This window comes from Python bivittatus, unplaced genomic scaffold (genome assembly GCF_059951505.1).
Source record: "Python bivittatus isolate LINGU-HERP-01145 unplaced genomic scaffold, Pbiv_v1 ctg000080_np1212, whole genome shotgun sequence".
Classification (NCBI taxonomy): domain Eukaryota; kingdom Metazoa; phylum Chordata; class Lepidosauria; order Squamata; family Pythonidae; genus Python; species Python bivittatus.
The window spans coordinates 43672175-43685459 of NW_028277035.1; the positions used below are offsets into that span (position 1 = coordinate 43672175).

A 13285-nucleotide genomic window follows, 5' to 3' on the forward strand; every position below is an offset into this window, starting at 1 on the left:
CTCAGCAATCCAGAAGGGAAAACCAGCACATGAAAATCAATTGCAGCTTTCATATTCAGCTAGGCATAGGATGGGAGCTACATTTTTCAAACACTGTCACTCACAAGGGCTTGGAGGTACACTGTAGAAATGAGGCAGAGGTGAGAAGAATGGCAAAACGATTAAATGACAGTTTGAGGGGGGAAAAGGTCAAGAATACTTGAGTTTCCTTTTTTTGACTAAGCTTCTTGCTAAACAGCATGCTCATTGTGCCCTCTACTGGGCTAGGCTATATTAATTCCAGAAAAGGTACTTTGCAGGTAGTGGGAAAATCTGTGACTATTAGCACTGCAAATGCTAAGAGTTATGAGAAACAGAGAGAAGGCAAATAAAAATGTAATTCAAACTAATGTTTTTGGCAACATCTTCCAGACTATACATAGCAAAACTGCTACACAAAAAGCTTTATTGGTGAAAACACAGCCAGAAAAACTGATTAGGGCTATTAACCAACTAAGAGAAGCAGGGAACATGGCAAAAATGTTTCTTCTACGACATGCAAAGCTTTTCTGGCAATCAGCTCAGCATGTGAACTGATCATGACACATTCCCACTTAGAGAAGTTTTATAGAGATGGTATTCTCTTTCGTGGCACCTGCCCTCTAGAATGATACCCCCCCCCCCCAGAGATCTGGACAACTCCCATCCTGATGATGTTCAGGAAGCTATTACAGGTAGTCCTCGCTTAACAACCACAATAGGAACAGAAAAATTAGTCATTAAGTGGGGCAGTCGTTAAGTGAATCACCATGTGACTGGACCCGATTTTACTACCATTTTTACGACAGTCATTAAGTGAATCACCATGATTGTTAAACGAATCTAGCTTACCCAGTGGATGTTTTCTTAAGACCATGCAATTCGCTTAACAACCATGTGATTTGCTTAATAACTGCAGTGATTTGCTTCAACCCCATTGTAAAAAAGATTGCAAATCATGATCACGTGATCACGGAGGGCGGTGCAACGGTTTGTGACAGTTGTGAGAGTACAGGTTGTAAAGCGCTTTTCCCGAGGCTGTCATAACTTCAAACTGTTGTTAAATGATTGGTCGTTAAGCGAGTACTACCTGTAAAGAAGCTATTCTCCCAGGCTCTGGGACAGAGGGAAGGTTGAACCCTGCTGGATGGGTTTTCTTTGGTTATATGTTGCTTTGCGGGGTGTCATGATTGTCTTTGTGTTTTGCATTTTATACTTTTAATTATAAGCTGCCCAGAAGTATCGGAAGTCAAGTGGCCTATAAACTGTAAAAACACATAACATATCATAAATGGTACACAATCAATAGTATGGAAAAGACTGATTATATTAAGGCTGCAATAATGGGCAGCCCTCTTATTATCATCATAAATACTTGACTACAGGTAGTCCTCGACTTACGACCACAATTGGGACTGGAGTTTCCACCGCTAAGTGATGCAACCGTAAAGCGAGGCATCACGTGACCACATTGCTTAGCGACCGCAATCCTGACAATTCCCTTTGCCATCATTAAGTGAACTTCACCAGTCATTAGCTAGGACCCACCCCAATCCAAGCCATTCTGGGCTTGGTCCCTCCCATCCCCCAGCCTCAGTAAGGTTAGGGACTGCCTCCAACTCCCCCCACCTGCCTATCTCCCCCCTATCTCTGCCCTTTTGGCTGCCCTGCACCATCTTGCACGGCAGCAACCAGCCCCCAAACCACGCAGCTCTGGGGTTGCAAGAAGCCCCTGAGCCACAGCACAGCACAAAGCTGCAGCTGCCCCAGCCCAGCCATGTGAAGCCGTCCAAGGAAGCTGCAGCCGCCCCAGCCCAGCTGCACAAAGCCACCCCAGGAAGCATTTGTTCGCCCAGCTGCCTTCTCTCCCAGTTCCCCCCACCGACCTTTTGCCTTTTGCACCCAGCCCGCGCAGCCGAAGCAGAAGCATCTCGCTGCCTTTGCTGTCTCTTTTTCGGACCCAGCTTCTCTAGTGAACTTTTCCTCCACGTGGCTCCCTGAGCCTTTGGAAAGTTGCTCTGTTTCTCTGAAGGCTCTTCAAAGTTAGTGCAACTTTACAAAGTCAGCACACTGCAGGCTACATTAGTAATATATGTCAATTCCAAGGTGGCTCACAATTCTAGTACTGCAAGCAAAATTTGTCATTTATTAACCAAAGCAATAAGATGTTCTTTACAGGGATTAAATTAAATTAACTATTAACTGAAGCTATTAAGTTAAAAAAAGAACAGGAGAATACCCCAACCTGCTTTCCAAAACAGTATATTAAATTTTTTAACTTATGCCTTAGAAAATGAAATGGGTTTGGAAGCATTTTTAGTGTACTGATCTGTACACTAAAGGTTGCAGGTCAAAGTATATCAAATAAATATAAAAGAATACAATGAAACTGTATTTTAATGGACTAATTGGGTGAAGGGCAACCATCATTCCCCAAAGTCCAATAAATCACAGTATGTCAGTGTAGCAATGCAAATGTTGTAAACTACATCATTTGCATCGTTTGTGTAATGATATAACACAACAGAATTTGGCCCATTGAATGCAAAATCCATTGGATTAAATCTAGAGAAATCAAGGTTTCACTGTATTCATTTTTTTCTCAGTAATTACTTCAGCCTCCAATATTATAAAAGAGAAACATAATTGAACAGGACCCTTCTTCAAGACAGTCGACTAGGACCTTCTGTAACTGCTTGTTCTTCATATTTCTTGATGTAATAAAAAAGTCCAGAATCAAAGAAGAGAGAAAACCCATTTTTAATGTTACTAATTACTACCTTCAAGCTATAGAATGATGCTGTGTAGAATACAATTCAGATATGTTTTTACTTTATAATAACATATTAGTATTCACTGAGACACATTGGGGAAGCACACTTTCAAGCCTCCCCCAAAAGCAACATTCATGTTTACAGATTACAGGTAGTCCTTGCTTAACAACCATTTGTTTAACAACAGTTTAAAGTTAACAACCAATTTTCCACTTCCTATTGTGGTCATTAAGTGAGGACTACCTGTATGCAATATCTTCAGTCTCATTCATTCATTCATTCATTCATTCATTCATTCATTCATTCATTCATTCATTCATTCTGCCTTTGAGTCAGTTTTTGATTCCTGGTGACTGCCTGGACTAGTCCCTGCAGTTTTCTTGGCAAGGTACAGTGGTACCTCGGGATACGAACTTAATCCGTTCCGTGACTCTGGTTGCAACTCGAGTTGGTCTCAAGTCGAGGTAAAGTTTCCCATAAGGTTCAATGTAAATCCGGTTAATCCGTTCCGCCCTCCGAATTTGGTCGCAACCCGAGGCAAATTTCCCCATAGGGTTCAATGTAAATCCGGTTAATCCGTTCCACCCTCCGCCCGAATTTGGTCGCAACCCGAGGCAATTTTCTCTTCAGAGCCTTACTCCTGCTAAGCCCCCTAATGCCTTAACCCAGGGGTCGGGAACCTTTTTGTCTGAGAGAGCCATGAATGCCACATATTTTAAAATGTAATTCTGTGAGAGCCATACAATATGTTTAAAACTAAATACAAGTAAATGTGTAGCTGGTGGGATGGACCCTTACAGGCCCTCAAGGAGGTTAGGCCCAAGCTGGGGGCTCGATTTTCGGCCACTGGTGGAAAGTGGCACCGTGCCTGAAATATGTCTCGTACCTCGTTGGGGCCACAAACAGGGGGCCAGCCCAAGATGAGGACTCACCCAACAGAGCAGGGGCAGCGGAAGCAGGATGCAAAGCAGTGCACCCGGATCGCATTCGCGTGGGGCACCGACGGGAGCTAGGCCGAAGCCAGGGCCTCGATTTGCGGCTGCCTGTGGAGGACGATGCGGCTCCAGGCCTGTTCGGCTGCGGATGCTGCGGGGCAAGGTAGGGTGAGTCCCAAGGATGCCGGATGTGGATGCGATGTGGAGGAGGGCGTGGCCTGTGCTCGGCGGATAGAAGACGTGTTCTAAGCCTTACCCCATTATTTTTTTTATTAAAGATTTGGCAGCGAGCCAGATGCAGCCATCAAAAGAGCCACATCTGGCTCGCGAGCCATAGGTTCCCTACCCCTGCCTTAACCACTACACTGAAGTGGCTCTCTTATAAATGATCTGGCTCTCTCACAGATGAACTGGCACAGCCTCATAGATCATACTAATTAAGGAATTACTAAAAACCATTAACTGGTGGTATGATAACTCATGCTTATTTTCAAAATGGCTTACAGAGATTTAATCACAGAACTCTCATGACATCTCTGAAACTCAAAAGGCTGCTGTCCCTTAATAGCACTGAGACCAAAACAAGTGAAAAAACACTGAAAATGCTGTTGTGCTTTCATGCCTTCTCACCACATCCCATGCCACACCCTCTGTCTCAAAATCTGGTATTAACAACACCAATATTCAGTATCAGACAAACAGAACAGTTGCAGAATTAATAACTGCAACTAATTCTATACATTGGTTTACAGGGTGATTTTCTACTCTCCTGCTTGTTATTAGGGTGGTTTTTTTTCCATCTTGGAACTTTTCAGAACATTTTTCTCTCTCAGCTAAGACAGCCAAGGTAATCCATTAATAAGGAAGCCCACATGTGCTTTATTTCAAAACCTGCATTTTTCAAGGCATCCTTGGCAATGCCCCATTTATGACTGCTATTTCCCCTCATCATCATCTATCACTCTGATGAATCAGAAGACAATTACCAGCAAGATAATTCACAACACTGACAGCTTAGAACACTCAAATACAAAGCCAAAAATGAATGGCTCTCATCCTTAAATGTACTCCTGAAAAGTTCAAGCTATAGGCTTGAATACACTATTAATAATCAGTACCACAGACCAAGTAGTCCTTATTATTATACAAGTTAGGGATTAAACAGAATATATCAAGTAATTATTAATTCAAGAGTTTCACAAATGTAGAGTAGATCTGTGATATTTATATAGTAGTTGTATGCATATGCTAATAGAACAAATCACAATAAATTGCAAATAACAATTTAGAAGTACAGAGCAACAGATTCATACCTTATCAGAGAAGTCTCTCTTCTATAGTGACTGAAAATCTCATATGTTAACAGTTCCACTGAAATCAAAGGAATTTGTTCCTCAAAAATGTATGAGTTGCTTATGGGAAAAAAAAATCTAGCTTCAAACACTTGCCTTCAAAAATTCATGCCTTAGGGATTAACTTTGTATAACTGTTGTTGAATGAATCCTTAACCCAGGAATGGGGAATCCCTGAACATCAGACTAGTCCATACAGTCTACAGGGCCTCAAGTGAAGCATGAATGCTGGCAACAGCAGCTCTGCTTCATCCATGTCCTGTCCTTCCCCTTCAAGTGGGAAAGATGCAGGAGACATAAGGCACCAGATCAGTCAAAGCTATCCTGCATGTTCCTCAATCTGGAAGGTACAGACAGGCCTCTTACGGTTCACCTAATGCCTTTTCTTTTCAGGAAAGCGTGCATGTGCCAGAATAAAGTAGGAGCAAAAATGAATGGAATTTTTTTCTTTGTGCAAGAGGAAATGAAGAGTATGATCTCTTTTTCTTTCCTCATCCTGCAGAGATAGGCGACATCAGTAGGTGAGGTTTTCCTTTATAAGACCTGCTTTATCTAGCCTTGTTGGGCATATGAGGGGCTGCAACCACTCATGGAGACTGGGTTCCCACCCTTGCTTTGGTCTATACAAGGTAAATATCTATTCATGCCACGTAGCTATGGCAGCACTCCACCTGAGAAAGATTAATAGTTGCCCTGGGAGCAGCATATCTGACATCCCTAAATATTCCTATATCAGTATTAAATTTCCTTATAATGCCTAAAACTGAGATGTTCCGCACAAATAAGATGATTGATGTGGCATGCCCAACACAAACTTTGCATTAAAATATTTTCATAGCCCTCCGTATGGAACAAGTAATATACAATACATCCTCAATTCACATATATGCAAAAATATGTATGTGTACCTATGAGCAGGCAGATATTTGAACAAAGAATCTTTTTACTGACATGTAGCATGAATAGGCTGTAGCAATGAATCACTGTCAGACATCTACTTTGAGAAACAGTTTCTCCTAATGTGGGAAATTATGAGCTCAAATTTCTTATAGTAGAATCCAACCACATTTATAAACAATGGGGATTCATTAGTCCAAATGAGCAATTGGGAATGATTACCCAGAAAACTGTACACATTATAAAGACAAAAGCACGGGAAACCAATTATTCAGACACACAAAGTATCTTGTATACTATGATCATCCCTTGGCACCTTGGACCCCCCCCAGCTGTTGATATATGGTGGCACACTGCCATAATTTGCCAACAATTGCCAATGAACAGCAACACACATAAATTGGTGATTTATATGTACATGATACATAGAGCAATCCTCTTTTAAATGTAATGCCATTTATTTATTTAACCTCACTCCACTTACCAATACACTGCTTAAAGTGAGCTGAACATTCCAGCCCTACTGAGTGACATCATGATGTCACCATCATATCACCTGTATGAGACTAAGGAAATTGCAAGGCAAAAAATCCAAACAAAAAACATAAATATACCCTTCACTACAAAAAAGTTGCCAGTCTCTGCCCAAGTTCATGAAATGAGCACCTAAATTTTAGCTATCATAATTAAAAAGAAAATATGGGGAGGAAAGTAGCATACAGTATTATTATTATTATTATTATTATTATTATTATTATTACTACTACTACTACTATTACTATTACTATTGTCTATTCATTCAAAATCATGGTGTTCAGACTGGGTATTTTCCAACAATTTGGTTTTAACCAAGAGTCTAGGAATCATGGAGGTATCATCATAGTATTCAGGAAATTCCAAGCAAGGTAGTTTTTGGGAAAGCAGTGGTGTCAAGTCCAATAAATTTAAAACTTCCCAATATTTGGTGAATCTTTTGGTATGGTTTCAAGAGTTCTGATTACTGTTAGCATTATAGTTTACTTTTTCTTCCAAAATTTTTTAACTTCAATTTGTAAACCCTGATACCTTGTTACTTTTTCCATTTGCTTTTTGGAAGCTTCCAGTGAGGAATAACAAACCAACGCCCAGCTGAAAGGGGGAGACATTACAGCTGAAAGGCAGCTGGATGCTGGATCCAGACTGCCGAAATTTTCTCCAGAGAAAGGAGAGTTTTATTTGAGATTGCCCATACAGTATGTACTCCAGACAGCTATGTTGTTTGTTTGTTTGTTTTGTTTTAGGTGAATAGATGGCAGAAACCAAAGTTTTTGTGGTCTCTTGCAAACAGCTGGGAGTTGCGGGATTCCATCAAGCTAAGGAGCCGTTAATCTATGGACTCAAGGTTTGGCCAAACTTCACTTTTTTAATCACTTTGGAGTTTACTTTTTTTTTTTCTTCTACTGCTTGCTAAGACTGAAAACCTTCAGAACCACAAGTTTGGTTGTATTCACTGGATGGGTTCTCCTTCAATCCTTAAGAAAGAAAATTATGAGTTTAAAGTTTTGGAAGAACTTTTTTTTTTCACAATACAGAGCAAAAGGGTGATTACAGTGCTGAGTTTAGAAAGTTTTAAATGGATTAAGGGTTCAGATGGATTTAAATTAAAAAAATAAATTGAAGTTTATTAAAAGAATCCTTTCTCGTGGGAAAAGTTTTTGTTTATATCTAAACAACTGATAAGACAACTTTGAAGGTTGGACTTTTTCCATTTGTTTTTTGTCAATTTGATTATGTCCCATGCTATATATGTCCCATATGCTATATATATATATGAATCACATTTTTTTGTTTTCAGTAATAGCAATGCCTGATGTGTTGTGTTTCAGGTGTCTGTTGGTCTGTTCATTTAAATTCTCACAAAATCTTGACCTCATTTTTTAAGCCTTTTTCAGGTGTGTGATCCCAGTTCTTGTGAACAGCAAAGCCAAACCAACTTTTTACGTAACTTCCAACACATAATTTTTGGAACTCTAATATGATTGGTGCTACAAGCACTAATGAGGTGATCTACAGTTTCATCTTTGAACTTATGTAGTTTTATTTATCATTTGAAATATGCTCAATTTTGGCTTTGATGTTTGTATAGCTTGTTTTTGTGCTGCCATGATTGTTCTTTCAGCTTTTTTAAGAATCACAGTTTTCAGCCAAGTTAAATTTTGATTTTGTTTTCCTTCAATATCATATATACTTGTGAGTCTGTCTCTCCCCAGCTGTATTTATATGTACTGTGAGATCCAGCAGGAGAGGCATACTCCAGGTCCCATCTATTAGAGAGGGTCATCTGGAGGGCCCCAAGAGGAGAGTCTTTTCTGTTGTGGTGCCATCCCTCTGGAACATCATTCCCCAAGAGATTAGACTTGCCCTGACCCTACTGACTTTCTGTAAGGCCTTAAAGACCCTGTTTTGCAACCAAGCCTGGGGCCCCAGGTGTGTGGTTGAGCCCATATCGTGGTTATGTTGATCATGCTATCTGGTTTTATCTTCAATGGTATATCTGTTATTTATTATTGTTATAATGTTTTACCTTGTTTTTATTCCCTGTTAGCTGCCCATAGTAATATGCTTGACATGGGCAGCCAGTAAATTGAATTAATAAAAAATAAATATATTCACCATGAGGAGGTTTAGGTTTTAGTTTGACTTTCAGATGTGTCCTTTATGTAATCTTTTGATTTTGTAGTCTTCTTTTTCTTTACAAACTTCCACCAGTTACTATGCCTGATATAATCATTCAAGTTGTATTTCTCTCCTTCTATCATTTGTTCTACTTGAAGTAATCCCCTCCCAATTTTACTTCTGGCAAATCTGTCAACATGGAAATCATGATTCGTTATCATTAATATTCTTGTTTTCCTATCAAGTGTATCTAATTCAGCTTGTGTCCAGTGTACCTGTGGTATACTGAGTAACATAGGAACAGCCCAAGGGTTTATGGCTTTAATTATGTTTCTGGCATTTAATTTTGTTTTCAAATCTTTCAGTTTCATCTTATATAATTAGAGCTAGTAATTTTTTTAACTCAGTCATGTAATAAGTCAGAGGCCTCCATTAATACTAAATATCTGTATCCTTCTTCTGGCACCAATTGTCTTATGGTATTTCTGTTCATTAGCTGAATCCACCTTCTTCAACAATTTTGCCTTCTTTAATCACTAAAGCTGAACATTTATCTAGACTGAATTGCATTTCTCCATCCTCACTGAATACATGGACAGAATTCAGTAGAGATTCAAGTTCTGCTTTTTATTTTCCAAATAATTTTAGGTCATCCATGTAGAGCAAATGGGTTATTTTTGGACGTTTGGGAGTTGATAGTTGTATTTGGTTTTGTTTAAATTATTTGTAAATAGTATCATTGCTAAAACAAATAATAAAGGTGACAATGAGTCACCTTGGATATTCCATTGCTAATTCTGACTTCACCAATTTCTTCACCATTGGCAGATTTGTTTTCCATGCATTCATAGGCACTTTCAAGTAACATTTTTACTAATCCCAAAGCTTTCTACACATTTTCTGATCATGTTAAATGGAAGTGAATCAAAATGTCTTTTATAATGTATCCAACCCATAAAAAGTTTTTTCTTCTCTTTGATTTTTAAGGATCATCTTGTCAGTTAGTAACTGGTCTTTTGTGCCTCATGAATTTTTGGAAGTTGCTTTTTTGCTCAACAGAAATAATTCCATGATCGATTTTAAATTGTCAATTTTTTCCAAATTGTATGTATACGTGTGTGTGTGTGTGTGTGTAAATTAATTTTATATACATATGCATTTACTACAGTACTACATCCTACATTTCCTCTGGGACTCAGGCTGGCTTACATGTGGTCTTCAGAAGAACTCACACAGCAGCTTCGCAGTCCAGTGGGAACTATCAAAAATGCACAAATAGTTTCTAATTTCCTGCTTCAATTTCCCAGTCTAGCCCACAGCTCTGGAATGTCATGAAGTTCTCCCATTCAAATACTAATCAACTTTGGTGGTGCTTAGCTTTTTCAAAATCAGCTAAAGTTGGGTAGGTCCTACCACCTGCCTCATTCCAGAAAAGGAAGAACAAAACAAAGAACCTTTCCATCCAAATTAAGACCCAAATCAAGAATTCCCCAACATCACTGAAAATCAAAGAGCAACAAAGATACATTCAACAGAATCAACATCTCTGAGTTCAGAGTTTTAAATACTGTTTGAACAAACATAATAAAAAATCAGTATTTTCCCTGGAAGTCCTTTCTTTGAATAATCCCTTTACAAGCTGATTACTATTGTCTGAATTCTCTAATTATTACAATATATTCTATTGTTTTGAACTTGTCTGCTTCAACAGTCTACTAATGTTCCAACAAACTACCAAGAAACTTAAGAGCAAGGCATATCTTATTGGCTATTCCCTTATTTTAAGAACTGGCTAGTTATTAGAAAATATAGTATATTTGAAAATGTTTTTATTCTGCAACAGACATCATTACACAGCTTCTAAGAACAGCCAGTCAACAATTCAAATTTTCTGAAGACATTTTCCTTACTGAAGATGATTTCCCACTTTCCAGAATGCATTTTGCAAGGAACATTTAAACCAGCTTCCCCCAAGCTAGGTAGTTTTCAGCTACATGGTGTTCAACTGTCAGAATTCTACAGCCACTGCAGAGAATTCTGAGGGTGCTCAGTTTGGAAAAAGCTAGTCCAAATTATTATTTTTCTTCTTAAAGAAAGTTTGTTCTATGTTTAATGGGAAAGGATTGAGAATATTTCAATTTTTGAAATATTAATCACTTTTGTTGAGAATATCATAAGTCATATTTTCTTCTCCTTTACATGATTATTCTATTGGCCTCTTGTTTTACTCTTTCTATTTACAGACTCAATGACAGTGTGTGTGAACTCAAGCTACAAGAATACTGTATTACATAAAATGTACTTTCTATAAGAGGGTTGCTATTTGTCTTCTTTTCTTAAATTGCACATATGCTTTATTAACTTCAACTACGACATACAACAGCATGTAAACAAACTGGAAAAAGTCTGGAAAAAGATACAAGTGAAAGTGCTGCTGTTGTGATATTAAAATCAAAACTATACAATCCCTAAGCAATTCTTCAGTAATAACTTACAAAATACTGAAAAATTTCTAAAAGTTTCCTAGTTGTAAACACCTGTGGGTTTCTTTGAATAGTATTTTTATACAATATAGTCTGAAGAATTGCAAGTGCAAATAAGGTCACAAACAATGGGGTTTATTCCTATCTTTTATATAAAGGTATTACATGTGAAGAAAAATTTGTCTTCTTTGGCTGGCTACATTAGGCTAGAAATAAGACATTTTTAAAGTGACTTAGCTCCAAGGTAATTTTTCCCACTAGCAGTTTACAGTATAGCATCTTCTAGAGTTATCCAACCATCACTGTGCCAAAAATAAAAGTAATGAGAACAGGCTTTGTATCACAGCTGCAGGATGTTACGAAGATGCTGTAAGTCACCAGAGGAACAAAAAACCAGAAGACAGATTTTTCCAAAGAAGTGAGATGTGAGAGCCAGTTTGGTCTAGTGGTTAAGGCCCCAGGCTAGAAAGCAGGAGACGGTGAGTTCCAGTCCCACATTAGGCATGAAAGTCGGCTGGGTGACTCTTGGGCCAGTCACTCTCTCAGCCCAGCTCACCCCATAGGGCTGTTGTTGTGAGAAAAACAGGAGGAGGAAAGAGTATTAGGTATAATTCGCAGCCTTGAGTTATTTATAAAAATAATAAAGGCGGGATAAAAAAAAATTAAGCAGAGCAAGTAAGAGCATACCAATGCCATCTGAACACATAAGTTAAATAATAACCAGGGTGAGGGCCGAAAGGACGAGATTTTAAAGCGAATGAACCAACTGACTTAATAAATGTAACCATCTTATTACTCCTGAGGTTCCCCACTTCCGAAAGGACCTCTATACCTGTGCCTTTACATTAGATTCATATACAGATCACGCTTATCTTCGTCCTATGAAAAGCCCGTTCTGACGATTTCTGCGTCAGCGATCCCCCCCTTTTTTTTCCACGCACCCCTACAAATGCTTCCCCGTCCGCTTTGAGCGGAAAACGTGGACTAGAAAGATCATAATTCCAAAAAAAGCCAGGCTCACAAGATTCACTCTGGAGGGGCTGCCAGTCCTAGGAGAAGATCCTGAGTTGGAAGGAGAGCTTCACCACAGATCCGAAAGGCAGAATGTCAGGCGGACTTCGTGGGTCGGGATGGGCACCGAAGGACTGCTCACCGTCCCCGTCTCTCTCCACACCGGGCCCCTCCCTTCCCCAGGCGGCAACGATAAGTCCGCGACTCTGCTGCTTCTCGCGGGCAGATTCAACCGCAGCCAAAAGCGGGCCTTTTGCCCACATTCAAGTTGGCTCCGGGAGCTTCGGCTCCCACAGCTAAGATGAAGAGTACTCGCGTGCCGCGGGAAGGGTCACGTGACGAGCGCGTTACCCCGTGTGCACGCGGGAACTTGGGTCGCGTTCTCTGAGGCGAAGGGAGCGTCTCCTTCGAGTCCTGCTCGATTCCTAGTGATGGAACTGAAGGCGGGTTGGATTTGTTGTTGTTTGGTTGGGGATTATAATCTGTCTCTCTTTCTGCAGTACGACGCCTAGGTGCGTTATGAGTTACGGTGCTGTACACTCGATACGGCTGAGCGGCTTGTTTTCTTCGAAGCTTTTTTTTCCCGCTCACCTCTCAGCGTTGGAGTGATAGTGTCTTCTAGGATTCTGACCAGCGTTGCCCTTGAATACAACCCGGTTTTGTTATCAATCCTCTTTTTAAAATATTCCTTGCCTTCTGTGTGCGTTTTGAATAGGACATAGGATCATATTTTTTTTTCATTCCCGCACGTGTTCATATTACGAGAACAGTTCCCAATAGAATTTCTGAAGACATGAGATTGCACATTTTAGATACACCACCAAAATGCATTTAGTCCTTTCATGCATTGCACGAAGTATATAAATTTCTAAAGAACTCTAAACAGTTGAAAGCTCGGAGTTGACGGCGATCAATAATCCCATTCCCGCTGGGCGACTCAGCTTTAGTCACGTAGCCTCCTTCGGTAGGCAGTGAACCAAGTATTGTCGAAGGCTTTCACGGCCGGCATACGATGGCTGGTGTGGGTCTTCCGGGCTGTGTGGCCGACTTCAAGACCACGGCCACACAGCCCGGAAGACCCACACCAGCCGTTGAACCAAGTGTCGCGAGAACAAAATCCTCTACCGCCCGCTTCGATCTTTTTGCCACCCCAGTTAAGG

The 13285-nt window shown here is 39.9% G+C and overlaps 1 protein-coding gene across 6 annotated transcripts in view; it reads right to left on the reverse strand.

Annotated features, from left to right (window-relative positions):
- The window catches only part of UIMC1 (ubiquitin interaction motif containing 1), a 78829-nt gene extending 65669 nt beyond the window's left edge, over positions 1–13160 (reverse strand). For 2 of the 6 annotated variants that reach the window (XR_003085484.2, XR_003085483.2), the window contains exon 1: positions 12136–13159. The gene's annotated coding sequence lies outside the window, so the exon portion shown is untranslated. Of the gene's footprint in view, positions 1–12135 lie in introns of all 6 variants that reach the window. The other 4 variants (XM_007435129.4, XM_025171145.2, XM_007435127.4 and 1 more) reach the window with 3 other exon arrangements.
- Between the last annotated feature and the right edge of the window lie 125 nt (positions 13161–13285).